This window comes from Jatropha curcas, chromosome 1 (assembly GCF_041381405.1).
Source record: "Jatropha curcas cultivar XTBG-Jc1 chromosome 1, XTBG_Jcur_1.0, whole genome shotgun sequence".
Lineage (NCBI taxonomy): Eukaryota > Viridiplantae > Streptophyta > Magnoliopsida > Malpighiales > Euphorbiaceae > Jatropha > Jatropha curcas.
Genome location: NC_143151.1, coordinates 14,088,807 through 14,115,917, shown reverse-complemented (window position 1 = coordinate 14,115,917; position 27,111 = coordinate 14,088,807). Strand labels below are relative to the sequence as shown.

General features: G+C 33.9%; 1 long non-coding RNA gene across 3 annotated transcripts; it reads right to left on the bottom strand.

The window, feature by feature from the left end:
* Window positions 1-519: 519 nt before the first annotated feature.
* On the bottom strand, window positions 520-14,094 carry LOC149499033 (uncharacterized). Of its 3 annotated transcripts, XR_016319386.1 has the most exons (4): window positions 13,898-14,094; window positions 12,372-12,575; window positions 9,189-9,313; window positions 520-732 (listed from the first exon to the last, which is right to left on the bottom strand). It is a non-coding gene; the product is annotated as an uncharacterized LOC149499033 (long non-coding RNA). The 3 variants fall into 3 exon arrangements; XR_016319387.1 differs by lacking the exons at window positions 520-732; window positions 9,189-9,313 and adding an exon at window positions 9,797-10,241; XR_016319385.1 differs by lacking the exons at window positions 520-732; window positions 9,189-9,313 and having other exon boundaries at window positions 12,012-12,575.
* Window positions 14,095-27,111: the final 13,017 nt, after the last annotated feature.

The window sequence follows — 27,111 nt, the reverse complement described above, 5'->3', positions numbered from 1 at the left end:
CTACTTCTAAAAACTCAAAAAGAGGAGTTAAGACCCTTCCATATGGCAACTTCTTCAGACAATTCTGCATTTTATCGCAAATAGTATGACACAAATTGAAAGGTTTCTTTTAAATTATATGCCATATTATGCATAATTTAACCTAATTGACATAGGTGAGAGAATCGCTCTTTGGATAGATGTAGTGCACAACTAGTTTGTACAGGCACTTCATGCTATCATTAAGGTTAGAGCATTCAATCACACTCTGTTTCGCTACAGAACCCTTCCAGGTGATTTTCCTTATAAATTCTTCCTTTTTATATCTATCAACCTTAGAAATTTCCTTGATTTTTATTACCCTAGACCCATTATTTCGAATTTTATAGATTTCACTCAAGTTTGTATAGGATACCCTAGTTGTAACACCCCTTCCCGGTCCACCCAATAACCCGAATGAACCGAGTCGAGATGATACAAACTAGTTGACTTAAATGTTCTGACATGCTGATATCATATTGACTATTGACTATTATAGTATACAAAAGCTGTTTACATTAATAGTGTACTGAATATTGATATACATGATACAAGTTTTTAAAGTGAATTGGGCCCAACTGTGTGCCCTGAACATGCCATGAATAGAATAAATAAAAGTTACACATCAAAATAGGGAGCTACCCTGAAGACTGAGTCTTCTATAGATGAACTGCTGCAGTTGTACGCTGACGCCTAAAAGACCAGTCTCAAAACCTGCGAGTTAAACAGGTAACTCGCTGAGCTATTAAAGCTCAGTGGATATCTCAACATAAAACAACAATATGCACACATATAAGCAAAAAGCATTATGTAAGCACATATAATCACACATAACATGCGACTTTCATTTTACCTTAATGATTTTTCTTACTGTTTATTTTACTGTATGATTCATGCAATAGCAAGTTAAAAATATCTGTATGGCTCCATAAGGTTATAGTGAAACCGAGGTGATAAGATAAACTGTATGAAACTGTATGAATACTGTATGCTTGGCTGCTATGGCCTGTATAATCATATCCACTCAACGGCCTGTAGCCGGAGTTCCAAACTGTATGGGGTGCAGATCTGCTATTCTATGTCGCGACATAGCCTTATCTACATGGTTTCTACCCAACCTCAATGGAGCTTCATATTAGCATATCAACAATGTAACACAATAGCACATAAATGGTTTTACAACTTCATAGTTCATCCTATTGATTTGAGTTCACATCATATAAATGCTTACATGTTGTTTTAATCCATGTTCTTATATTGTATTTTTGTTTTACAATGATTGGATGCATGCATGATGAGCAAAGGAAGTTAATTGCATAGGAAATGAAGACAAAAAGAATGTCAAAGCATCAGTCGCGAGCGCGACATGCCAAGTCGCGAGCGCGAGAATGTCAAATGAGAGTCAGAGAGGTTTCTGGCTCAAGGTCGCGACCGCGCAACCTTAGTCGCGAGCGCGAGACCAAGTCGCGAGCGCGTCTTCAGACCTCGCGAGCGCGAGATGTACCATTTGAGAGTCAGAGAGGTTCTGGCCAAAGTCGCGACCGCGCATGTGGAATTCGCGAGCGCGACACGCTGCCCAGCCTGCGCGGTGCGCGCGACGTGATTTCAGACTGTACAGTCTGTATTCTTTTGGCCATAACTCTCAATATACAACTCCAAATTGAATGATTCAAAAGCCCACATAAAGATAACACATAGAGGAACAAATAACTCGTCTATGACAATTCCTAGTTCCATCATTAAATGGGGTCAAAATCAAGATGAAGTTGCTGGTAAAATTTCCAGCAAACTCTGGTTCAGCATAAACTCATTCCATCCCCTGTTTTCAGCATTTTCAATCCTCTCACTCAACAATAAGCAACATATGATCTCATGAGCAACACTCCACAAAATTTTCATGCAAAGAACATGGGAAATAACAAGAGATATCAAACCTTTCTTGCCACAAAGCTGGGGCTCTGTTTTTAGTTTCTCTTCTCTGCTACCTTTGAACTTTCTTCTCCTACACACAAGAATTCTCATGATTCATCTCCAATATAGCTAAATCAAAGATTGAATAACCTTTAACTTCAAAGAATTTACTTAGTTGGAGTTGACTTAATGCTTAATTACAGTGAAAAGGCAAAGGAAATGGGAGGGAAAAGTAAGAAAAGAATGAGAAACGTGAAAATGGGAAAGTGAAAATGAAAGGAACAGATAGACTCTAGAAAAAGTGATTTTTGTGTGTAAAAGTTCTACATGGTACCTCACTTATAAGAAGGTTGTAGCTTCATACCCAAGCTATATATAGAGATGCCAATAAGTCCTAAACTTTTCATGCAACTAAGTCCACTTATCATCCATTCTACCCCAACCAGGTTTGGTTCAACCCAACTCAACTCAAGAGGATGTTACACTGGTTTCTCCATCAACTTTCACAGAAAACACTTCCAGACTAGTGGCTTTAAGAGAGCCATAAAATTCCTTCACCACACTCTCATAACAAGGTTTATTTAGAGACAAGAACTCCATCCACCTTTGAAACTCAAGTAACTCCCTAAAGTTGAACTCTGGTTTCCCAAAGAACTTCCAATCAATAATATAGGAGCACATAAGAGGATTAGGGGATAGAATGGTTTTACCTTTGCCATGAGAAGCTGAAATCTTTGCTTTCCCTTTTAATTTCTCTATTTTGCTTTTGGATTTTCCCTTACCTGAACTTGATTCCACTACTGATTTCTTCAGTCTCGATTCTTGCTTTTCATATTTCTGAGTTAACTTCTTGAGAAGTTGTAGTTCTTTCTCAGTCAAAGAATCAAAGTAGGAAGAAATGGAACTAGATTTGGCCATGATTAGGGTTTTGGAACTAATAGAAGTTTAGGGTTTCGTTGAGAGAAAGAGTTAAAGAAGAAAGTGATTAATTTAGAGTAGTTAAGATAGACAAGGAAACTAAAAGAATAAAAATGGTTTTAAGGGAAAACTAAACCGACTTAAAAACTTAACAAAAATTTAAATAAAACAAACAACACATAATAAAGAAAAATGCTGCCAAAAATAATTGAAATAAAACAAAATAGAATAAAAAACAAAATAATATGAAATAAATAAAATAACAAAATAAAATAAATAAAAAAATGACTTTTTTGGAAAAATAGAATCTGATGTAGATGGTGACATTAGAAACCCACATTAGAACCTTATATAACTCTTCTAAACATAAAAACGTTGTTCAAAATCACACAGAGTAGAATATTAGAACATAACACAGAACATGTCTTTCAATGTCAAATACAGAAAACATTTTAGAACACACACAGAGTTCTAAGGTTAAGAGTTTAGAACTAACATACCAAGTTCTCTTCTAATTAAGCAGAATTTGCTTTCACTTAAAGGCTTAGTAAAAATATCTGCCAATTGCTTTTTTTATTGGAATGAACTCGATCACTATATCACCTTTTTGAATATGATCACGTATGAAGTGATGTCTGAGTTCTATGTGCTTGGTTCTAGAGTGCTGAATTGGATTCTTAGATAAGTTGATGGCGGTTATGTTGTCACATTTAATTGGAACTATTTCTAATTTCAGACCATAGTATACCAATTGTTGTTTGATCCATTGAACTTGTGCAACGTAGCTTCTAGTAGTAATATATTCTGCTTCTGCAGTAGAGAAAGCAATAGAAGTCTGTTTCTTACTAAACCATTATACAAGCGCGCTACCAAGAAACTGGCAAGTTCCAGACGTGCTCTTTCTGTCTATTCTGCTTCCTACAAAATCAGAATCACTATACCCAACAAGATCAAATGTATCATCTTTAGAATACAACAGACCCAAATTAGAAGTTCTACAAAGATATCTTAGAATTCTTTTTACAGCATTTAAATGAGATTCTTTGGGACATGATTGAAATCTAGCACATAAACAAACACTAAAGTGAATGTCAGGTCTACTTGCAGTTAGATATAGTAAAGAACCAATCATACTTCTAAACAATTTAATATCCACATCCTTTCCTTGTTCATCTTTTTCTAATTTGGAGGATGGACTCATTGATGTACTACATACCTTGGCATTCTCCATTTTGAATCTTTTTAAAGTTCTCGAGTGTACTTACCTTGATTTTTGAAAATTCTATTGTCACATTGTTTGATTTGAAGTCCAAGGAAGAAGTTTAATTCTCCCATCATACTCATTTCAAACTCACCCTGCATAATCGAGAAAATTCCTCACAAAGAAGGCCATTAGTAGAACCAAAGATTATGTCATCAACATAGATTTGCATAACTAGAATATCAAGTGCTTTATTCTTAATAAATAATGTAGTATCAACCTTTCCTCTAGAAAAACCATTTTCTAACAAAAATTTACTTAATTTTTCATACCAAGCTCTGGGTGCTTGTTTTAAACCATAAAGTACTTTAGTAAGTTTGTAAACATGGTTTGGTTTATCATAAACTTCAAAACCAGATGGTTGTTCTACATACACTTCTTCATTTAGAAAACTATTTAGAAAAGCACTTTTCACATCTATTTGATACAACATGAAGTTTTTAAAAAAAGCAAATGCAGAAAGCATTTTAATGGCCTCTAATCTAGCAACCGGAGTAAAGGTCTCATCAAAATTGATGTCGTCTTCTTGGTTCTAACCTTGAGCCATTAACCTTACTTTATTTCTCACAACATTACTTTGTTCATCAAGCTTATTTCTAAACACCCATTTTGTTCCAATAATAGAATGGTGTTTAGGTCTAGAAACAAGTTTCCAAACTTGGTTTATCTCAAACTGATTTAGTTCTTCTTGCAAAGCAAGAATCAAACTTTCATCATTTTGAGTATCTTCTAAATTCTTAGGTTCTAATTGAGAAACAAAAGCAACATTACCAAAATATCTCTTAAGTTGAGCTTTAGTCATTATCCTTTCTGAAGGGTTATCTCTTAAGGAGTAACAGGTCCAACTAAATTAAGGTGTTGTAATTCTAAAGGTCTAGAAGTAGAAACCATGCCCTTGGATTTAAAAGATGTTCTGGTTTGTTTACCTAATTGACAAGCATCACAAATGTGATATTTTTTAAACTTTAGCTTTGGCAAACCACGAACCAAGTCTTTCTTAGACAATTTAGAAATAATGTGCATGCTTGCATGTCCTCATCTTCTATGTCATAACCAACTAGTATTATCAACAGAAACTAAGAGATAAGTCTAGGTTATGCATAACAGAAAGATCTACTAAGTATATGTTCCCAAACTTTTTTCAATAAATAAGGTTTTATTATCATGCCTGTTCTGAACTTCACAATAAGAGGGTTCAAAGATCACTCTTCCATTTTTATTACAAATCTGACTCACACTTAACAAGTTATAATGTAATCCTTCTACTAAACATACATCTTCTATTGAAGGATTAGAACCTATCACACCAATACCAACAATTTTACCTTTTGCTTTGTCTCCAAAGCTCACTGTACCTCCATTTTTCTTTTCTAATCTAGTGAATTTCTTTTTGTCACTAGTCATATGCCTAGAGCAAGCGTTGTCCATGTACCACATTTCTGTTTTTAGCTCACTCCTTAGGCACACTTGAAAAGATCACGCAGATTTAGGTACCCAACTCGAATTGGGTCCTGGAGGGTTAGTGGTAACAAGTGTATTCATCTTAGTATGATTTTTCTTTCTGTTGAGACTATCAGATTTTTCAAATTGCTTTTGATGTTCTAAAGTCACAATATTAGAAATACCATTTTTCTTATTAGAAATATGATTTTTTCTTAAAATGTTATCACGGCTGGAACTTGTCTTTTCTTTAGAAAATGATTTTGAAATTGACTTTAGAATTCTAATCTCATATTTCAAAGATTCATTTTTAGAATTTAGATTTTACATTTTTCTTCAAAGTGTTTCAGATTTTCAAAAAATTTATCATTACAATCTTTAAGATCTTTGATCGCTATAATAAGATATTTGCATGTAACCCTTGATAAAAAGCATCTTTCAAATGATTACATTCAGTTTTTAATTTTCTGAAATATTTCTTTAGAACTTTATACTTTTTAACAAGCTTTTTAAATTATGTGCAAAGGTTATGAAAAGTATCTAGAAGATCACTGCAGATTCAAGTTCAGAGATACTTACTTTTCTTTCATCACGCTTTTGGCCTATTGCATCTGCTTCACCACTTTTGGCTTTCTATGTTAAAGTCAGAGTGCTGATTTCCTTAGAGTCAGAATCGATAATGGCTATTAGACAGATATTTCCAGTCTCATCCTGGTCATTTTGACTTTCAAAATTAGAATCGTATGAGTCACTCCAAGCAGCTATGAATGCCTACTTCAGCTTTTCTTTCTTTGACTTCTTTTTCAGCTTAGGATAGTTAGGCTTGATATGGCTGGGCTTGTTGCACTCATAAAAAACCACTTCAGAAGGTTCTTTTTTAGGCAAGTTGCTATTTTTAGGTGAAAAGTTCTTTTTGATAAAATTTCCATGGCCTTTCACTCTTTTTATAGAAGTTTTTGAATCTCTTAGCAATAAGTGCTAAATTATCACTATCAAGATCAAAAGAACTTTCTTCACTAGAAACTACTTTTAAAGCCAAATCCTTTCTTTTTCTTATCTTCTACAGTCAAAGAAGATTTCATCTCTTCTAAAATAAGAGCTCCCATCAAATAATCATAGGTTATTGGAGTCTCTTTATAGTTTGTTACAGTTCTTATAGAATCTAATTTTTTAGGTAGAATTCTAAGGATTTTCTTAACAAGCTCATCTTTTGAAATTTCCCTTCCAAGAGTTCTCAAAGGATTAACTATATTTGTGAATCTAGAATTTAGTTCAGCTATAATCTCTTGTTCTTTCATACTAAACATTTCATAGTCTCTCCAAAGGATATTGATTCTGGATTCATTCACTCGGTCAGTACCCTCATAGGTAACTCTGAGTTTTTCCAAGACTTACATTACAGACTTACATCTAGATACTTTGTTGTATTCTGTTGGATCTAATGCACAATGAAGAATATTGATAGCTTTTGCATTTATAGAAATGTCTTTCCAATCAGCATCGATGTACTCTTATTCTGTCTTTCTGACTCTTACGTTTTCTATAGTTTTCATTGAAATGCGAGGACCAGTAATAATGTTCCTCCATCAGTTTATATCAATTGATTTTATAAAATTTTCCATTCTGGTTTTCCAGTAAGAGTAATTAGAACCATTGAACAAATGTAGTCTAGAAACAGACTGACCTTCTAAAGATTTAAGAGGAAGTGGGGCTACCATAGGATCTTTTCTCTTAATCTATAAAGCTTAGGTACGTCAAGAGCCAAGAGCTCTGATACCAGATTGTGTGTCTCGTATATATATGGCACAACCCAAGAGGGTGGAGGGCTAAATTGGATTTTCTAAAAATTTAGCTTTCAAAAATAAAATAAAAATTTTGTTGCAGCGGAAACAGAAAGCGCTTGTGAGAGTTAGTTATCAAGTTTAGAACTACCTCTCATAGCTTGTTGCAAATATAGAAAGTCTCTGTGAAGAACAGCTATTGCATACTTGTGAATACTCAAATTTTGAGGCTCAAAAAGCCAGTTTTCCCGACCGCGGCGGTGGCGGCCGCCCTTAAAAGCGGCGGCACCCGCCGGCGACAGCGGCTGCAGTCGCCTGTGAATACCCAATTTTTGAGGCTCGAAGAGCCAATTTTCCCGGACTGCAAACAGTCCGACCGGACCAAAGGTCATTTTGGAAGTCCACCGAAAGTATGCCAATATGGCACTTGAAATGTCCGGAAAATTATGAGGATCGCGGAACTGGTCCCGGAATATTTTTTGGAGGTCCGGAACTCCCGAAAAAGCCTCCGGAATGAGAAAAAAAGCACACAGGTCGATGTGCCCACCCTCAGGGGTGGGCACGCCCGCCCCTCAAGGGCGGTCCAGCCCGCCCTGGAGGGCGGGCATGCCCGCCCTCAAGGGGCAGCACGCCCGCCTCCCTGAGGCGGGCACGAGGGCGGGCATGCCCGCCCCCAAGGGGTAGGCACGCCCGCCCTCAGGTCTCCTTTTTTCCTATAAAATTGGCCCCGGGAACTCCGTTTTTACGGACTCAGTCTGTGTTGACGGACGCTCCTTCTCCCTTACGCTCCTTGCGATTCTTTACTGCTTTTTTGCATTTTTATTTAGCTTTATTATTTTCTTGCTTTGCTAAGTGGTCATTAAAATCAAATTAATTAATATTACCTTAACGAGGAGCTTAACCTGGAGTTAAGAAGCGGTCGACGATTAAATCAGGTACATGAACTAGACTCTGCCTATTTAATTTTAGCACTTCACGCATTCTTCTCTTCTACTCCTAATAATTCTACAATTGCATAAAAGCATTCACGTCAATCATTAGGCAAATAAACTGCCTCAATTGAATAAATTTAGGCCGAGCGCCCGGTTAATCAATAATCGTGGTGATAAGCTTAAATCCGACAATATTGGCTTAAAATACCTAGTTAATTAATAACTACGGTGTATTTGCCTATTTCGAACAGTTCGGTTAAAAGTCCAATTAATCAATAATTGTGGCTAAAGACCTTAATAAATCACGTTTTTTTTGGCAACAAATTGCCTACAGTTTAATCAATCACATTGTTGGCAACAAATTGCCTATGGTTTAATCAATCGCTTTTGGCAAACAAATTGCCTATAAGTAAGATTAACCATTTTTTAGCGACAAATTGCCTAAATCACTTTTTTTGGCTAAAAGCCTTAAAATCAATCATTTTTGCGATAATCGCCTAAATCACATCAATTTTTGGCAACAATTGCCTAAATCAATCCATTTTGGCGACAATCGCCCAATCAACATTTTTTGGCAATCAAATTGCCTAAATCACTCTTTTTGGCTAAAAGCCTTAAAATCAATCATTTTGGCGACAATCGCCTAAAATCAATCATTTTGGCAATCAAATTGCCTAAATCACTCTTTTTGGCTAAAAGCCTTAAAATCAATCATTTTAGGCGACAATCGCCTAAAATCAATCATTTTGGCAATCAAATTGCCTAAATCAATCTTTTTGGCTAGAAGCCTTAAATCAGTCAATTTTTGGCAATAAAATTGCCCAATCAACATTTTGGCAACAAACGCCAAATCAAATCAATCAATTCTTTGGCAAAATGCCTAAACAAAATGCACAAAGCATACACACACTCATGCATTAAGCATACCCATTCAAAGCCCTTCAAAGAAGGCCTATCGAACTACGTCGACTTTGATCTTCCATTCAAACGGAAGTACGTAGGCACGTTTGAGATTTAACCCCGAGCGGCAAGTCAAAATCACATTAATCACCCTGCAAAACATTCATTCATAGGTTAGTTCGTCAACATGACATAGTCTCGGGATCCATCTCGGGTTTGTAAATCATGCTTTAACATTGGGTTAATTAATCTAGTAATTAGGTTAATTAAAATTGGAGTCAACTTAGGGTTTTTTCCTAATTTACCCTAAAATAATTAAACAAGGTGGCGACTTACACATCACGTGCATTTCTTCCTTAGTCACATGCACTCATATGCCATGATATTTGGGGGAGGGGTTCACAATACTGCTTCACAAAGCTTAAGCAATATCAGAATGACTCTGTGAAGAATAGTTATTGCATTTAGAACTTCTTCACAAAGTTTATTTCTACTTAGAAAAATTCTGTGAAAAATAGTTATTGCATTTTAGAACTAGTTCACAAAACTTTAAGCAAGATTAGAAAACTGATTGTAATTCATATTGTGAATTACATTGAATGTCGAAGAATAGATTACAACTTAGAGTAATCACAATACAGAAATCCGAAGTTCTAATGTTCCACTAAGATAAAGCTTATTCACATTTAGAAATCGAAATTCTTTAACAACTTTACATTTCTAAAAAGATTAACAATTGTGTAAATAGAATAGAATCAAGCAGAACTTCAGAAAATAAAAGAAGATAAACATAGAGATTTATAGTGGTTCGGCACTAACTCACCTACATCCACTCCCCAAGACTCATCTTGAGATCCTCCACTATGTCATCTCTTTCTAAGGGTAAGAGATAAACCAACAACACAAGAAAATAGATCAACACCTAGATCTACCCTTTGTCCCACTAGATTTTCCAAAGGTTTTAGACAACCTCAACCCTTTCTGTTTTTGCAGAGAACAGAAACTCACATCATGACATTAGAATCTCACATAAGGAGAAGGTCGCTTGATAACTTATTCCACCATAGCTTTTCACCTAAGCTGTTACACAAAAGTTTTTCAAATAAAAAGTCTGTCTACAACAGATTACAAAATCTATATAGACAGAGAGAAATACAAATATAAGCACAGAAAAAACTGAAAACAAGTTTAGAAAATGGATTTAAAGATCATAACTATTTTTCAAAAGATGTTGTTATAAAATTTTCTTTTCTCTTAAAAATATTTCTTGAAACAAAAAGACGAAAAGAAATAAGGGGGTTACGAGAGAGCTTTGAGAAATTAAAACGTTTATGCAATGAACTCTTACTCTTAAAAAAAATAAAATTATCCACGTCTTCTCAAGAGGAAGACATCTGAAGAGGAAGACATCTTTTATAGAGGGATGAAGATCCCGTTTAGAAAGCATAAAATCTTTAGTTAAAAAAAAAATATTCTTGACATTCCAAAAAATAAGAGATACGAAAGATCTTTATATTTGTTGCCAAAAATATTTGAGCCAAAGATCTTTTCATTTAGGAAAGTAGAATAAAAAAGATTTGACTTTCCTTTATAAAATGATTTCCGAAAATACAAAGATATGCAAATCTCTTTTAAATATTTTGTTACCAAAAATAATTAATCCAAAATTTTTTTCATTTAGGTAAGTAAATTTAAAAAGATTAAGTTTTGACTTTTATTATTAAGGTAATTTTTGAAAATCCTTTTGAGAGAGAAGAAAAATATTTTTGTGCTTATAAAAGAATATTCTCTCTATCCTACAAAATATCCTAAGATACTAACTACTAAAAACAAATCTTCAATAATTTTCATGGTCTTCAAAATCTTAGATGTGTAAGAACTTGCCTTCTTTAGCAATTTTCATATTAGAAATTCTGTATAAATTAATATTAGCACATACAAAAAAAAAAAAATATTAAGTTTGTTTGTTTTGTATAATCATCAAAATCTCAAGATAAAATTGACCATTGACCCAACAACAAAGTTATTGTAAGTAATAATGATTTGCTTATTGATGAATTGACATCATTTCTTCATTCACAATTTAAATTAAAGGATTTGGGTGTTGTTAAATATTTTCTTGGTTGAGAAATAGCAAGGTCAAAACTTGGAATTGCTGTTTGTCGAAGGAAATATGTTTTAGAATTAATTGAGGAGTTTGGGCTACTTGGTGCTAAACCTAGCAACACTCATATGGAAGTCAATTATAAACTAGTGCATGTAGATACTGGTTTGCTAAAAGATCCTGGAAAATATAGACAGCTGATAGGGACACTCATGTACTTAACCATAACAAGACCAGATATTATGCTGTTAATACACTTGCTCGGTTTATGGACAAACCTGCAGAAATACACTTGCAAGCAACTATGAAAATTCTGAGATACTTGAAACAGAGTCCTGGACAGGGATTGTTTATATGAGTTGATTCAAAAATAAATTTGACTGCTTATTCTGATAGTGATTGGGCTAGGTGTAATGAGACAAGAAGATCAGTCACAGGTTTTTATATGTTTGTTAGCAATTCTTTAAGTAGCTGGAAATCAGAGAAACAAAACACGGTTTCTAAATGCTATGCGGAATCTGAATATAGGGCGATGGATGTTGTTTGATGTGAAATTGTGTGGTTATTAAGCCTATTGCAAGATTTCAGAATTACACATGAGGGGGCCTATTTTACTATTCTGCGATAATATTTCTGGTATGGATATTTCTAGAAATCTCATCTTTCATGAAAAAAACTAAGCATATAGAAATTGATTGCCATTTTGTGCGAGAAAAGGTCTTTAATGGAACTGTGAAGATAGAATATGTTAGATCAGAACAACAAATTGCAAATTTATTCACTAAACCTCTAGATCCAGTACAATTCAGATCTTTATTGAGCGTTGAGCATAAAGGACTTGTATGCTCCGCTTAAGGGGGAGTGCGAAAAGTAAATGTATTTACTATTATTTTATTTACTACAAGTTTTGTATTCAGTAAATGTAAAAGGTAATTACAACTAAGTAATTACTTATGCTATTTTGTACATAAACAGTACTGACAAACATGAATAATAGATTTGGAAAATTTTTTAACTTTTTCGCTTGGTTTCATATCTACACTATGTTCATTGTGTTTGCAAGTGTTCATGTGATATTTCATGTGATTATTGCACTTAGCTTTTACCTTTCCTTCTTCATTCACAAACTTAGTGAAATGGTCCCAAATTTCTGATCTTGGTATAAAAGCCTTTCTCTTAACTTCGAAAATTCCAGCAGTTTGGGTTGAAGTGCGAGGAGGTATTGACTGAGTGTTTGAAGTTGATTTTGGTTCTACACTACCACAATCGGACTTTCCTTGTGATTTTGCCATTTATTCTGATTCTTCCATCTAAAATAAAGACGTGTAACAAAAATAATTCAGGAATTTCAAAAAAAAAAAAAAAAAAAAAAAAAACTAGTTTAAAACATAATTCAGAATTTTCCAAAAAAAAAATTAGGAACTTCTGATTTCGGGAAAACAGACAAACTAATAACACAAAACATTTTAAAGTAAATTAGTAATTTATAAATCGTTAGGACACATTTATAAATCAACAATATAATTATGCCACAAAATTAATGTACGGAATCCTATAAATAAAAAAAATGTGACTAGTGATAGTAAATATGATGATTAGTAAATTAAAAAAAAAATATAGATTTATAAGTTTTATCAATGTCCGGAAAATGTTTTACTCTCTTGAAAATGAGAAATTATTTTTCTTAAAAAATGACTTAATTTTCTTTTGACCAGTAAAATATTTTTCGTTGACTTATTTTTCTGAGTGCTCCAAACAGCGGAAAATTGTGAAAAATATTTTTCTGAAAATTATTTTATGGAAACAAACGGAGCCTTAATTATTAAACTGTTTAACATTAAAATTAAGAACTTCTTTCTTAAAAGCTATTTATTTATTTATTTATTTATTTTGTGACAATAAACAACTAATTAATTAACTAATTCATTTTGTTGAATGCAAACTATATGTTTAATGCAAAAGCCAAAACGCATGTTGCTGCGTCTATGAATATATTTTTAGTGCATGCAACTGTTGAAACTTTGTGGCATTTGTCAATGTTTGGGAGTTTTGGATACTATTCCTAGAAACAATGAATAATGTATGAGTCCAAGGTGCTTCAGATTATAAATTATATCAAAACGTAATATTTGAAAATAATTTGATAAGTTGTTTTTTTTATATATTGAAATATCAAGGCATTATTGATGCATGTACATTAATTTATTTAATTCTTTCTATGTACTAGACATATTTGTTCATGCTTCTTACGAAAGAAACAAATTATTAATTAAAATGGCAAACATAAAATAAAATAGACATAAATTCATGTAATAATAATCAATTACATAGACAGTATATAAAAATAATTAAAAATAATAGACAGAAAACAATAAATCATATAAACAGAAACAAGGTAATAGACAGTATATAAAAATAATTAAAAAACATTAAATCTCTTAATACATTTTAATCATTTGTTTAACAAGTTGTTAATTTTATAGAATTTATTTATAAATCAACATGCAAACCCTATTTTAATAAAAGAAACAAAGGATTCAAAAACAAAATAAGAACAAAGAAAGATGGTATTCAAGATCAAAGATTAACTACTAAAATCGATAATCACAAGAAATATAAAAAAGAATCCCACCTGTAAGAAAGTTGAGCACTGAGTTTGCATTTGTGACTACATAAGAGATGAGATCGTGCTGATGATTGATTGAAACTCAGAAGTTAGAGAGGAGAGGAGATGGAGATGGAAAGAGTCAGATGGAGAAACAGGGTTAGAGGGAGTGGAGAGGGGGAGCACCGCTTATGTTTGGAGAGAAAGAAAGAAGTCAGCGTTATTTTGCCTTTGGGCTAAACAAATAGAAGAAGAAGATAAGATAAGATAAATTCATTAGGGTTAATTTTTTTTTTTTTAATAACGAAACGACATCACCTAACGATTTCCGTAAATTGGGAATCATTGAATTTTGTTTTAACTTTACCTACAGCTTTACCATTTGTCGAATATTCAAATTTTATTAACTATACCGTTTACTGTTTACCATTTACCTTTTACCGTTTACCAAATAGGCTCAGTTCGGCTTGGTAAATCAGTTGTTACCATTTTTTGTCCACCCTACTCTTCACAGCTGGATTAAGTGAAATCACTTAAATTGATGTGGAGCTATATAATCCATCCAATCTTGCCATAACCATGAACCTTGCATGAGCATATGAGAAGTGACAACAACTAGAGCGGTGGAGAGAAAATAAAGGAAGCATGCCCTTGACTTCCAACCATCGCTCCACAATTTCTTTTATTCTAGGTCACACCACCAAGACAATAAGTAGACCCACCACTTCCATACGAAACAACTCGAGTCCCTCTACACATATTAAGAAACTCAATCGAGCAAAAATGATGGAGAGACGAGCCAAGGGACTATGCTACAATTGTGATGAGCTTTACTCCATCGACATCAATGCAAAAATATATTATGGTTGGAGATGGATGAGCCGACAGATTACATAGAAGAACTTTCAAAGACAGAGTTAATTCAACCTGAAATATCCTCAATGCAATCACGGAAAACAAGATGCCCAAACTATGCAATTGAGAGTTGTTATCAATAATCGACCATTGATAGTATTGGTAGACTCTAGAAGCACCCACAACTTTGTTAGTAAGACAACATCACATCATCTTGGGCTCTCCATTCGATCAAAGACAAGAATGAATGTATCATTGGCCAGTGGAGAGAAAGTCACCTGCCAGGCAGTAACATTTGTAGCTGACTCCTATTATTTTACGATTGATTTTTATGCTATTCCTTTAGATGGCTTTGATATTGTCCTTGGGGTTCAATGGCTTAAAACATATTAGGACCAACACTCTGAGACTGATGCTCTCACAATGAGTTTCAGGTTTACGGGCAAGCAAATAACACTTTGCGGGCTACAAACGAGGAAGGAGCGTAGCATATATACATTACAAGGCACCAATACATCTCGAATCAAATTGGATGCAATCCTAGAAAATTTTAAAGACTTATTCCAAGATCCAACCGAGCTAGCTCCTTTTAGAGCTTGCGAACATCGCATTTCCTTGCTCCAAGGAACTGAACCGATAGTAGTTCGTCCGTACCACTACCCGCACCTGCAAAAGGATGAGATCAAAAGATAATGTAAACAAATGCTCCATCAAGGCATCATCAAACCCAGTCGTTCACCATTTTTCTCTCCAATATTGTTGGTTCGCAAACAAGATGGGACTTGACAGTTTTACATCGATTACCGAGAGCTCAACAATTGGACAATTAAAGATAAATTTTCCATACCTGTGTGGAAGAATTGTTAGATAAACTTCATCTAGCAGCTTATTTTACAAAATTAGATCTTAATTCAGGGTACCATCAAATACGAATGTCACCACTAGATGTAGAGAAGACAAGATTCCGAACGCATCACGACGCTTTGAATTTTAGTAATGCCATGTCATGCCCGACTCCAACCACCAGAATTAGAGGAATTGTTCACTTTAGATCAAGCCAATTCCATCCCATATTGGATTGGCAGGACCCGAACGGTTTTTTCCGTATGTAAAATGAGAAACTTCCTAAGAGGTCACCCATCTTAGGATTTCCGTTAAGCGAGAATGCTTAACCCTAGAGTTCTTTGAACTCTCCAAGCCATTCCACCAAAAGGCGCCTCTGATGATTAGTTTTCCACTTTTCGATATATGATTCGATTCATTCATGTGTCCCGTATTCCTTTACCATAGCTAGTCTGCCATCCTAGAAGCTAGCCAGGAGATTTTCTTTACTCACTCTCTTAGGATCGCTTTGTCGAGTCAGAATGTCACATGTCCACCAGCTTCCGCGTGGTTCGTCCTTGAACTATACTTCTGCCAGAGGGAGTCCGGCTCTGATACCAATTGTCACGCCCGACTCCAACCACTAGAGGAATTGTCCGCTTTGGATCAAGCCAATTCCATTCTATACTGGATTGGCAAGCTCGCACGATTTGTCCCGCAGGTCATATGGGAAACTTGTCAAGAGTTTACCCATCTTAGGATTTCTGTTAAGTGAGCACGCTTAACTTTTGAGTTCTTCCAACTCTCCAAGTCATTCCACCAAAAGGCACCTCTAATGAATAGTTCCCCTTTTCGATATATGATTCGGTTCATTCATATGTCCCGCATTCCTCTACCCACAACTAGCCAGGAGCTTTGCTCTACACACCCTCTTAGGATCATTTTGCTATGTCAGGATGTCATATGCCATTTGGCCTTACAAATGAACCATCTACTTTTTCAAGGACTCATGAATGAAGCCTTTAAAGAACACTTGTGGAAGTCTATCCTTGTCTTCTTTAACAACATTCTTATCTATAGAAATCATGGGAGGAACATTTGGGTCATCTTTAGACAGCTTTTAGCCTACTACGTGCCCATCATTTATTTCTCAAAGAATTAAAGTGCTCTTTCGGAGAAAAACAAGTTGCATATCTCAGGCATATCATCTCTGCAACAAGGTTTCTCTTGATACATGCAAAATTCAAGCTATTATGGATTGGCCAATACCTCAATCTATCAATGCATTTCGTGGGTTCTTGGGATTAGCAGGATACTATAGAAAGTTCATCCATGATTATGGACAAATTGCAGCTCCATTAACTAGTATGTTGAAACGCAATGCATTTCAATGGACCGATTCAGCTCTTCACTCCTTTCATGAATCAAAATAATCCCTTGTTAATGTAACTGTTCTTTAGCTACCCAATTTTGAGGGGGAGTTTGTGATTGAGTGCAATGCATTAAGAAGAGGAATTGGTGCGGTACTACATCAATGTGGCAATCCTATTGCTTTTTTCAATTAGTAAATTGGATGAGAGATACTCAAAGTTAACAGCTTATAAGAGGAAATTGATCGGATTAGCAAAGGCTGACCATTTTCATAAACTCTGGCCTCCCATGAATGATAATTGGAGTGAGACAGAATTGTTGAAATCAAAGTCAAAGCAGGATTTTCGTTAGGGTGTAGAAATTAAGAGTTTGAGGGGTTTTGAAGATGATCTGCCAATTGAGTAGCCATTTTAAGAGAAAATCATAGAAAAAAGACTTGAACGATTTAGAGATTGAAATCAAAGAGAAAATAGTCAAAAAAATTGAGACACTCAAAATCCGGTTTTGTAAAACAGGACCTTAAAAGCAAAATTATGTTTAAAACAAAAGTATTAAATTGGCATGCTTAAGTCTTAACCATTTTAAAATATTTATTTTAATACAAAAATGACTTAGAAAATATTTCGGAGAAATCCTATAGAAAAACTTCAAGAGTTTTTCCTATATTTTCAGTATCCCAAAATTCACAGAAAATATTTTAAACACTTCTATAGTCCATCCACAACCTCAACTATATTTCAAATATTTTTCCAACAAAAACTCAACAATCTTATCATGAACCATCCATCTCATATCATAAATCCCAACATATATTATAAATCAGTTTAATTTAAATAAAAGCATTTAAAATGTTCATTACATGCCATAAAATATTTTGACTTAGAAATTAAAAATACTTAGTTCCTAACATTCTAACTCAAATAAAATATCTAGCATTTTAATTATATTTATATGCCACTAGAAATTCATGACAGATTGAAAGAAAGAGACTAGTTAAAACTGACAGTATCAGAATAATGCCTTTGAATAGACTGATATGCTCTGTGGACCATCTATCCCAATAGTCAGTAACATGTGAGTGACAAGTGAATGCATTAAGTATAAAGCTTAGTGGTGCTTATTTCCCAATTATAACTGGAAAATACATGTAAGCAGTCATAATATCACACATCATCATAACACAACATTTTATCATAATCAAACAACATTATCATGATATAGTATAATTCAGACATAAAATATAAATATTCATAGTCAACATACTTTATTAAATTCAGTAATCATGTGTCACTAAATAAAGCATACTAAATCGCGGTATCACATAAATCACAAAAGCAACATAATTATTTATGTAAATTATTTCTTGAAAATAATATTTTAATTAGGCCACTAGCACACTTAGAAGAACCAAATCAAACAGATAAAATATAATAATATACAGCTCGAAATCTTATAATAACATCATGCAAACTGTCGGTCGGAATCAAATGGTTATATCATAAGCTAAGGGTTCGTTAGCCCCTAAATAGTGGGAGTTCGTTAGCTCTTGAATTGGGGTTCGTTAGCTTCTAAATAATTGACGTTGCATGTCACATATAACATTGACAATATTGTTTTTCCTATGACATATTATACCTCTATACTACTACTGGCTCAACCAAGTAATCTAGAGCGGGTAAAAATCCATTATATTTAATTTATTTCATAATTCATCCATATCAGTATTCATAAATAAAATTTTTAGTCTCATAATTACATCAGAATATTTTATTACAGTCTGAACTTACTTTGAACTGAGTTCAACATCAGGATCCACTCATTCTATGAATGGACAGTAATTGGGTGTCGACAAATGAGAAAAATAAGATCAAAACCCATAAATGAAACACCCCGTAATTTTATTTTCAAAACTTTTGAATTTTTTTATTAAATAAAAAATCTGGATTTTTAACTGCATGGGCTGTAAATACTATATAATCCTAATCCACGCCCAAGTTTACAGGGTTGGGCTCAAGAACAAAACATATTATCGGAATTTCCGAGTTGAGAACCTTTAAAAATTTTCAAGAATAAATATGGAGCTCTAACTATTAATCTATTATATATGTGTGTGTGTGTGTGTTCGTGAGTGTGAAATAACCCGAATTTTTATTTTCGAAACTTTCGAATTTTTATTAAATCAAAAATCTCAATTTTCGACTATATGAGCTATAAACACCAAATAATTTTAATTTGAGTCCAAAGATTTGCGAGTTGGGACCAAACCCAAATATAATGTTGGAATTTTCGATTCGAAAACAGTTAAAATTTTTGAGAAATAATATAAAAATCCAGCAATTAATCTATTATGAATATATATATATATTAATTATCCTAAAATCAAATATCATTACTATTAATATTTTTATTATTATTGAGTAAATGGAGAAAATGTTAATGAACCTAATTAAAATAATCAAATAAATCGAGCCAAATCATTAAACCAGACCAAACCGATTCGAATCAAACCGGAATGATCTAGAAACCGACTTATTTCCTTTTTCTTCCTCTCTTCTTCTTCTTTCTTCATTTAGCGTGAGCGGCAGCACCGGTCCTCCTCCCTTAGCCGTTTTCGGCCACCACCCGACGCAAGGGAGGTGGCGATCGACTTCCCTGGAGTCGCCGGTCCGTTTCCCAGCCTTCCCTCGCCCCGATCGAACCTCCAATGGTGCGATCGAACCTGTCTCCGCCAACCGCACTTGCTCTTCGATTTTTCGGCGAAATCTAGCATTCCGGCGGCGAGAGGCTTTAAGGAGAGTCTTAAACGACTCCATTCCTCCACGCGATCACTTCCCTTCAAACAAATCTGGCGATGGAGCATGTAGGAAGAAATCGCAAGAGCGGCGGCGAAAGGGGTGACTGTCAGGCTCATTTCGGCCACCTAGAAGATTGATCTCACAAAACAAATGCCAAAAATGGACTCCTGGGGAAAAACCGAGCCAAATGGCGTGGAGAGCGTTCTGTTCTGAGCAGCCACGACATTCCGGCCACCGCGGCCGGCTGTCCGGTGACGGGACAGAGACACTACGGCGTGGCCCCAAGAGGCAAAATGATCTCCTCTTCCCGCGGGTCGTGGAACCGTTGCTTGTTTTTCGATCGTTACGCTCTAAGACTCAATTCTCAATTTTTGTGTAATTCTGAATTCATTAATTAATGAATTTAATTGAGTAATTAAGTAAATTAAATTGAATAATAAGAAATTAGGTTAGTGGAATAGCCTAAATATATATATAGAACATCTATAGTCTTTTATAAATAAATTAAATTGATTAGTATGCGATAATTGTGAAAGGTAAATATGTTTAGTTAATTGGTTTAGGATTTTAGAATAATGTATGTCCAAATTAGTTTAGAACATTGTCAAATAAATTACATGAATTACAATTATAATTAGAAAACTTGACATGGAAATGAGAATTCTTAGTTATTATTTATGTGAGTTAAATTGAGTTGATTATTTGACGATGGAAGAGCCGAGTGGACGTTGAGTTACGAAGGTGGCGGATGGGATGAGTTGATGTGAATTGCCCGGCGGATGGGCTTTGATATTATATTGTTGAATTGTGGTTTAGTCAAATTTTAGGGGAGGTTCTGCTGAAATTTCAGTAGAATCTAGGCTACACATAATTAATAAGTTTATTTAGATTCATTCTTTAACTTAATACATAATAGATAAAGTTTTCTAATTATTTTGTTATTATTATTATTTATTTATTTATTTATTTTTGATGGATCAATTATTATAATATGTTGTTGATTACTATTTATCTATTTAATTATAATTAACTATGAATGTCTACTTGTGTATTTGCATCATGTTAATTAATTGTTTGCTATGCTTGCATTTAATTGCAATACTTGATTAATTGTTTTGTGATAATGCTATGCTTTGTTTGTGTGGAATTGTGATGAAGTGGTGTCACCATGGGTTTGTGAGGACGGTCGATAAAGCATGGATCCTGATTATGATGAAATTATGAAATTGGACCATCGGCCGGGAAAATGGGAGATTGGCGCTCCCGTGTGCACCTGATACCATGGATTATATAGAAACCACAGGGTGGCCTCTTATTGGGCGCACCTGATAATTTAGATTTAATGTTAGCCCGCAGGGTGGCCTCCTGTTGTTTGCGCCTGATGATTTAGATTTGACGGAGACGACCGGGTTGCCTCCTGTTGGTATGGAAAAGAAAAGAGAGAATATAAAAACAATGAGAGGACTGGTAGTGTGAGGATTAGACCGGTCGACCAGGTATGGGGGATTGGCTCCCCAGGTGCACACGTTTGAGAGGATGGGCCATGTGAGAGTACGGCTCATTGGGGGTTTCGGTGACGCCACTGACTAATTTTCACCTGATTTGATTATGTGAAGATGTTAATAATTGTGAGTGCTGGTGATATGCCATTTGTGTGACTGGCTGTGTGAGCATATAACTAGTCAGATGACTAGATTAATATGTTTATACATTTGTGTGAATGTGTGTGTTATGCAATAATTATTACCCCTTAGAAGACTCATATGTCTTGTTTAATTTTTCAGGAAGTAAGTTTCTCTTTAATTCGGTAAAGCTATGTTTCTTTGCCGCAGGGCTAGAAAGAAATTTCTCTAGTTCAATAATTATTTTGCTATGTAACTATATGTATAAAAATCTATGTATATCTAACAGTTAGTGACTTCGCAATTGTAGGATTTACTTACATTTAGTCGTGTATTAACATAGACGAAATAATTTCATTCTTTCTCCTCTCCCCATCGCCGACAACCCCCCTCTTGCTATCTATTCGATGCAAGGAAGCACGATCAAGCCTCGGTTCACGCATTAGTCGCATGGGTCAAGAGAAATCGCTTAAAAAAAAAAGGAGAGATTGGTACCATAGCGGCTTATTTTCTAGGGATTCACGTCGTTTCAGGCAAGCCCAAGGCGCGAGGTCAGTACCAAACAACTCCTCTCTTCTTCCTCTATCATTTGATGGCCTTCCCGCTGATTATTATAGCCGGAATCAGAAAACCCAAAATGGCACCATTGAACATTTCCGGCCAAATGGTTCTCACCCACCTTGATTTGATCACATATTAGTGATCCTCTTATCGAAATGAATAAAATGATGTATTGTTTGTTAATTTTGGTGAAGGTTCGATTTTTCGGCCACTGTGCACGGCGGTTGGCAGCGGTGGTCCAGTGACTGGCCGGCGAGGCTCCAGAAGCAGAATCTTCTCCTCTTCACATTGATTTTGAATATGTAATCCAATTTTTCATTGGTAAACCTTATGACCCAATTATGCATTTTTCCTTTAGAAATCAATTTGAATTTATTTCCTTATTTTATAATTATTTGATGAGATTAAATAAAAGTTGTGATTAGTTAGAATATTATTTTTGGTACCTTAAGTGCTAAAAAGAGATTAGTGGGAAGCTAGGTATTTTAATAGAAATTGTTAATTAGGTATATACATATTATCATGGTATGAACTGAATCCGTGAAAATACCTTTGCTTTGAGTTGGGATTAATTATTGGTGTGGATAAATTGATTCAAGTTGATTTAATGATGACATAACGGAGGATGGGGTTTGATTAAGAATTTGCCCAATGGATGGACTATGTGTTGATGTGTGCAATGTATAAAATTTGGATAGTCTTGTTTATAGAGGAAATATTGATGGATTTTCGGCAAAACATTTATTAAAGAACTAAATAGTTGTATTCTTAATAGGTGGTAACGACTAAAACTTTTAGTATTAATATTTCCATTATTATTATTATTATTATTATTATTATTATTATTATTATTATAAAATATTACTTACCAAATAACTAGAAGCTTTATTAAAAGTTATAAATTAGAATAAATAAATAAATAAAGGAACTATATATATATATATATATATATATATATAGTTTGGTTTGATAGGTTAGATAAGCGACTAGTAACCAAAATTAATAAATTAATGTGAAATACATTTCTCGATTTTAGAATTTTCTTTTTTTTTTTTTTAGATGTTTATAAAGTTTCAAAATGTCAACACAAAAGTTGGAAGAGTGCAATAATAAAGATAGTCCTTCTAAGGACAATAAAGAACTGTGAGTAGTGTTAGATAATTCGCATCATCCACCTGCATTTGCATCTGTGCATTCACGGCTAAATGCTAGACATGCATTACTTAATAAATTGTATTTTGTGTTGCATTATTTGTTGCTATTGGAAACGATTTGATTAGTTGTGATGTCCTTCATATTTGCTTTGCTTGTGTTGGTTGGGATGAACTGGGTCACCGTTGGGTTTGTGAGGGCGGTCTATGATACCATCGGTCATGTATGGGGAGATCGACACCTCCGTATGCATTTGATGATATGTGATATGGAAAACCACAGGATGGCCTTTTGTTGGTATGGAAAAGAAGTATAAAAAAAAAAATGAGAGAGCTGGTCAAGTGAGGTTGAGACCGGTCGGCTATCTATGGAGGATCAGCTCCCTGGTGCACATGTGATGAGAGGGCGGGCCATGTGTGAGGACAGCTCGTCGAGGGTTTTGGTGATGCCACTGACGAATTTTCCATGTGATGTGATAATGTGAAGGTGTTGATATTTGCTATTACTGTTGTTTTATCATTTATGTGATTAACTGCATGATCATATAACTAGTCGAATGACTAGATTGATTTATTTATGCATTTGTGTGATTGTGTGGGGTGAGAGGGTTGTCTAACCCTACTCATTGAGTTTGGCGCTCACCCCTGTATTCTTTTTTTTTTTTTTTTTTTCATTTAATAGGAGGAAAGAAGAACCAGATAGAATAAATCGAGTTGAAATACTAATATAGAAAGTTATTAAAAAGTTGTATTAAGCATGTAAATGAAACTATAAATTATGGAGTTCCGTAATTGTATTCCAAATGGGCTGTAATTGAATAATATGGATACATATATTAATTATGTGAATTGTATTTTGATACGTCTGTGGAATATAGTTAATAAGCCTGAAGCCACGACTATGATTAGAATATGGGTTTAACTAATATAAATTTACTACAGGCTTAGGAGTCCTTAAGCTCACCTAGATCGTGACAATAAGACAAATGCAAAATTATAGAACATGGTTCTTTAGTAATATTCTCATATCTCATAATTACTGCAGTACAAAAATCTTCTTCCTGGATGATTTCCCCTCTATGCTGTCTTCAAAATAGCTTCTTTCCCACATCTATGGTATGTTAGATCTATGGTGTTTGACCATGAGCTTGAAAACGAGTTCCCATGCATGGCTTCACTCATTTGCTAATAACAATTAGTAGGAGGGATTCGTTATCTCAAGGATGAGAACAACGAGATTCGCAAATGAAGACTTTAGAGAGAGAAAGCGTACCTTTTAGTTTATTTACGGATTCAACACATAAAAGAAGAAGAGAGGATTTAGAGGGCAAGAGAGATGAATGAAAAAGTAACATCTGACATGACAATTAACTAATAAAGAGTTACCACATTAGCCTTCCACCGATTGAAGACCGAGAAACAAGTAAATAACATTATTGTTCCTCAAATTAAAGTTGCTATATTTTTAAGTAACGAGTTGAAGTCTAGGGCAATTAAGCAATAGGCACGATAGTATAAGAACAACAAGTGAAAATCAACCTATAGGGATAAGATTGTAACTTTTTCATAATAGTATAAAATTACAGTATAATACTTAGTCATGATAAATAACTAATGACATAATTTATTTTTTTAGAAGGAATAACGTATTAATAATTTATTTTTATTTTAGATAATAAAATAAAGAAATTCAAACACTAATAACATAAAAAAGGAATTCAAATATTAATAATATAATTGTCTTAAAATATATTGAAATTTAATATTATTGTCAAATAAAATAATGAAAGCATGTTTCTTTACATTGACAATGTCTACGCTTTAAAGCCTTACATTAAAATTAAAATCTCATACTAAAGTGATGTAATTTCAATGTTAGTTAATTTAAGATCAAATATAAGAACTATGTAGTTTTGGTTGTTAAGGGTTAATTATTATCTAGGAAAATTAATTATTTAGCCTTTGAAGTTTGACAAAATCATTTAAGTCTAAATAGTCGTTATTTACAATATTTTGTGTTTATACTGTTAATCACAAGAAAAAGATAAGGAGAGCTGAGAGAAATTTTTAAAAATGACAAAACTGCCCTTAATTGCAACTTGGTCTCTTTACCCTCCTTATTTGCAAACGACACTGCTCTCGTCTCTCTGGTCCGAACCCAGACCCTGCTCTACTCCTTTCCATGACCACAGCCATAACCCGCCGCTCTCTCCTCCTCAACCGTCTCATGCCACTTGACACCACCACTGATCCACCCACCGTTGATGCAGTGTGAGTGTCGCGGCCATCACCATCTCCTGGCAATTTAGATTCCTCGGATTCATCGATTGGACCTAATGTGGCCTCGTAGCCATTGGCGAAGAATCTCGCGCTCGTTAATTTTCGGTTACAATTTGCAGAGGTGAAATTGGTACGCAATTCACACTGGCCTTTCCAAGTACTCAGTACCGGACCCATTCACTTCCAGAAATCTCAACAAACAGTGCAAATCATAGTTGTCATTTACCGGATTGCCAGTAGTTGCATCACTAGAAAAAACAAAACTATTTGGTATTCGAGGAAGCACAAAAAAAAAAAAAAAAAAAAAAAAAAAGAATTAAAATCGGAAGCATTGAATTTGCAAAACAAAACAAAATCAACTACTGACATTATTAAACAAAATCAACCCTTTCAACCGTTTTTGGTAGATTTTTGGTTTATATTAGTATTGAGAGAGAGAGAGAGAACCGAGGCATTGAATTTGCACAAGTGAGGGGAGAGCTCCCCGACAGCGATGACGATGGATTCAGCGATTTTTCCTTTGATTTTAATATGGTTGCCTTCTCGTATTCTTTGATAGCAATATGTACAAAGATTGATGTTTTGTGCTGATCCATAGAAACCATAACCATTAGCGCAGAGTTGTGAATCGATGCTTTTATGCGATTCCATATTGCATGCGTTTTTTTGCTTGTTATTGCTAGGGATTTCTAGCCTTTATTGTTTATAAAAACAGGATCTAGATTTTCTTATTATTATTATTATTATCAGATTATCATATTAGTATTTTTGTATGTCAACAACCGATCTTGGTCTAGCCCTTCTAGGAGATGGAAAGCCTATGATATGCTGTTTTTTCAGTGACTTTGAGCTCCCCTCAGTCACTGATGCGTATGATTTGCGTCCTCTTGTAACGAAAGGATATTAAAGTCTTTTTCTTATTATTTAGCGCAAAAAGTTGAAGAAATTAGATGGAATGACAATTTAGATTCACAGATGTCAAAAGTAAGGAGGCTCTAAATATTTGTCTAAAAAGCAGGACTATTTAAATAATTTTATCAAACCTCAATACTAAATAATTAATTTCTCTATTATTTTTAACTATAATTAACTATATTAGCGTTAATAAAATATTATTATTACTATTTAGACAGGAAAAATACATGTCTAAATTAAAAAATTGATTTGAATTCAACTTTCTTCTCTAATTATAAAATTCATTGTTAATTAATGAAGATTATTTCAATCAATTACACTTAGAGTATCATATAATCTTAATATTTATTAGTAAACAGTAATTTAATCTTTAAATTAAATAATAAAATAATTAATTAATTTAAAGTTTCAAATTAAATAATATATCCATAAATAAAAAATACAAAATTATTAATAAATTCTTCAGATTGATTTATGCTCAGTTCAGATTCGATATGGTTTCAATTTAGTTTAGATCTTGTACAATTCTTTTTCAATTCCAATTTAGTTCTTAGTAAGAACTAGAATTAAAACTCCTTTTTCAATTCCAGTTTAATTCTTAGCAAGAACTAGAATTAAAACTAATATATAAAGGTTTCAGTTTTCAGTTCCTATAAAATAGTTGTTTCTCAATCTCACTCGGATTTAATTTAGTTTTATTGTTGGATTCTCCAAGAACAATGTACAGCCCCATTTTTGAGACACATTTTATTATTTTAACTGTTTTCTTAATTTTTATTAATATGTTGTACTTATATTATGAAAAATGAAATACAAGATAACGATTGATAAGATCAAATTGTAAAAGGTATTAAAGTTGAAGTTTTCTT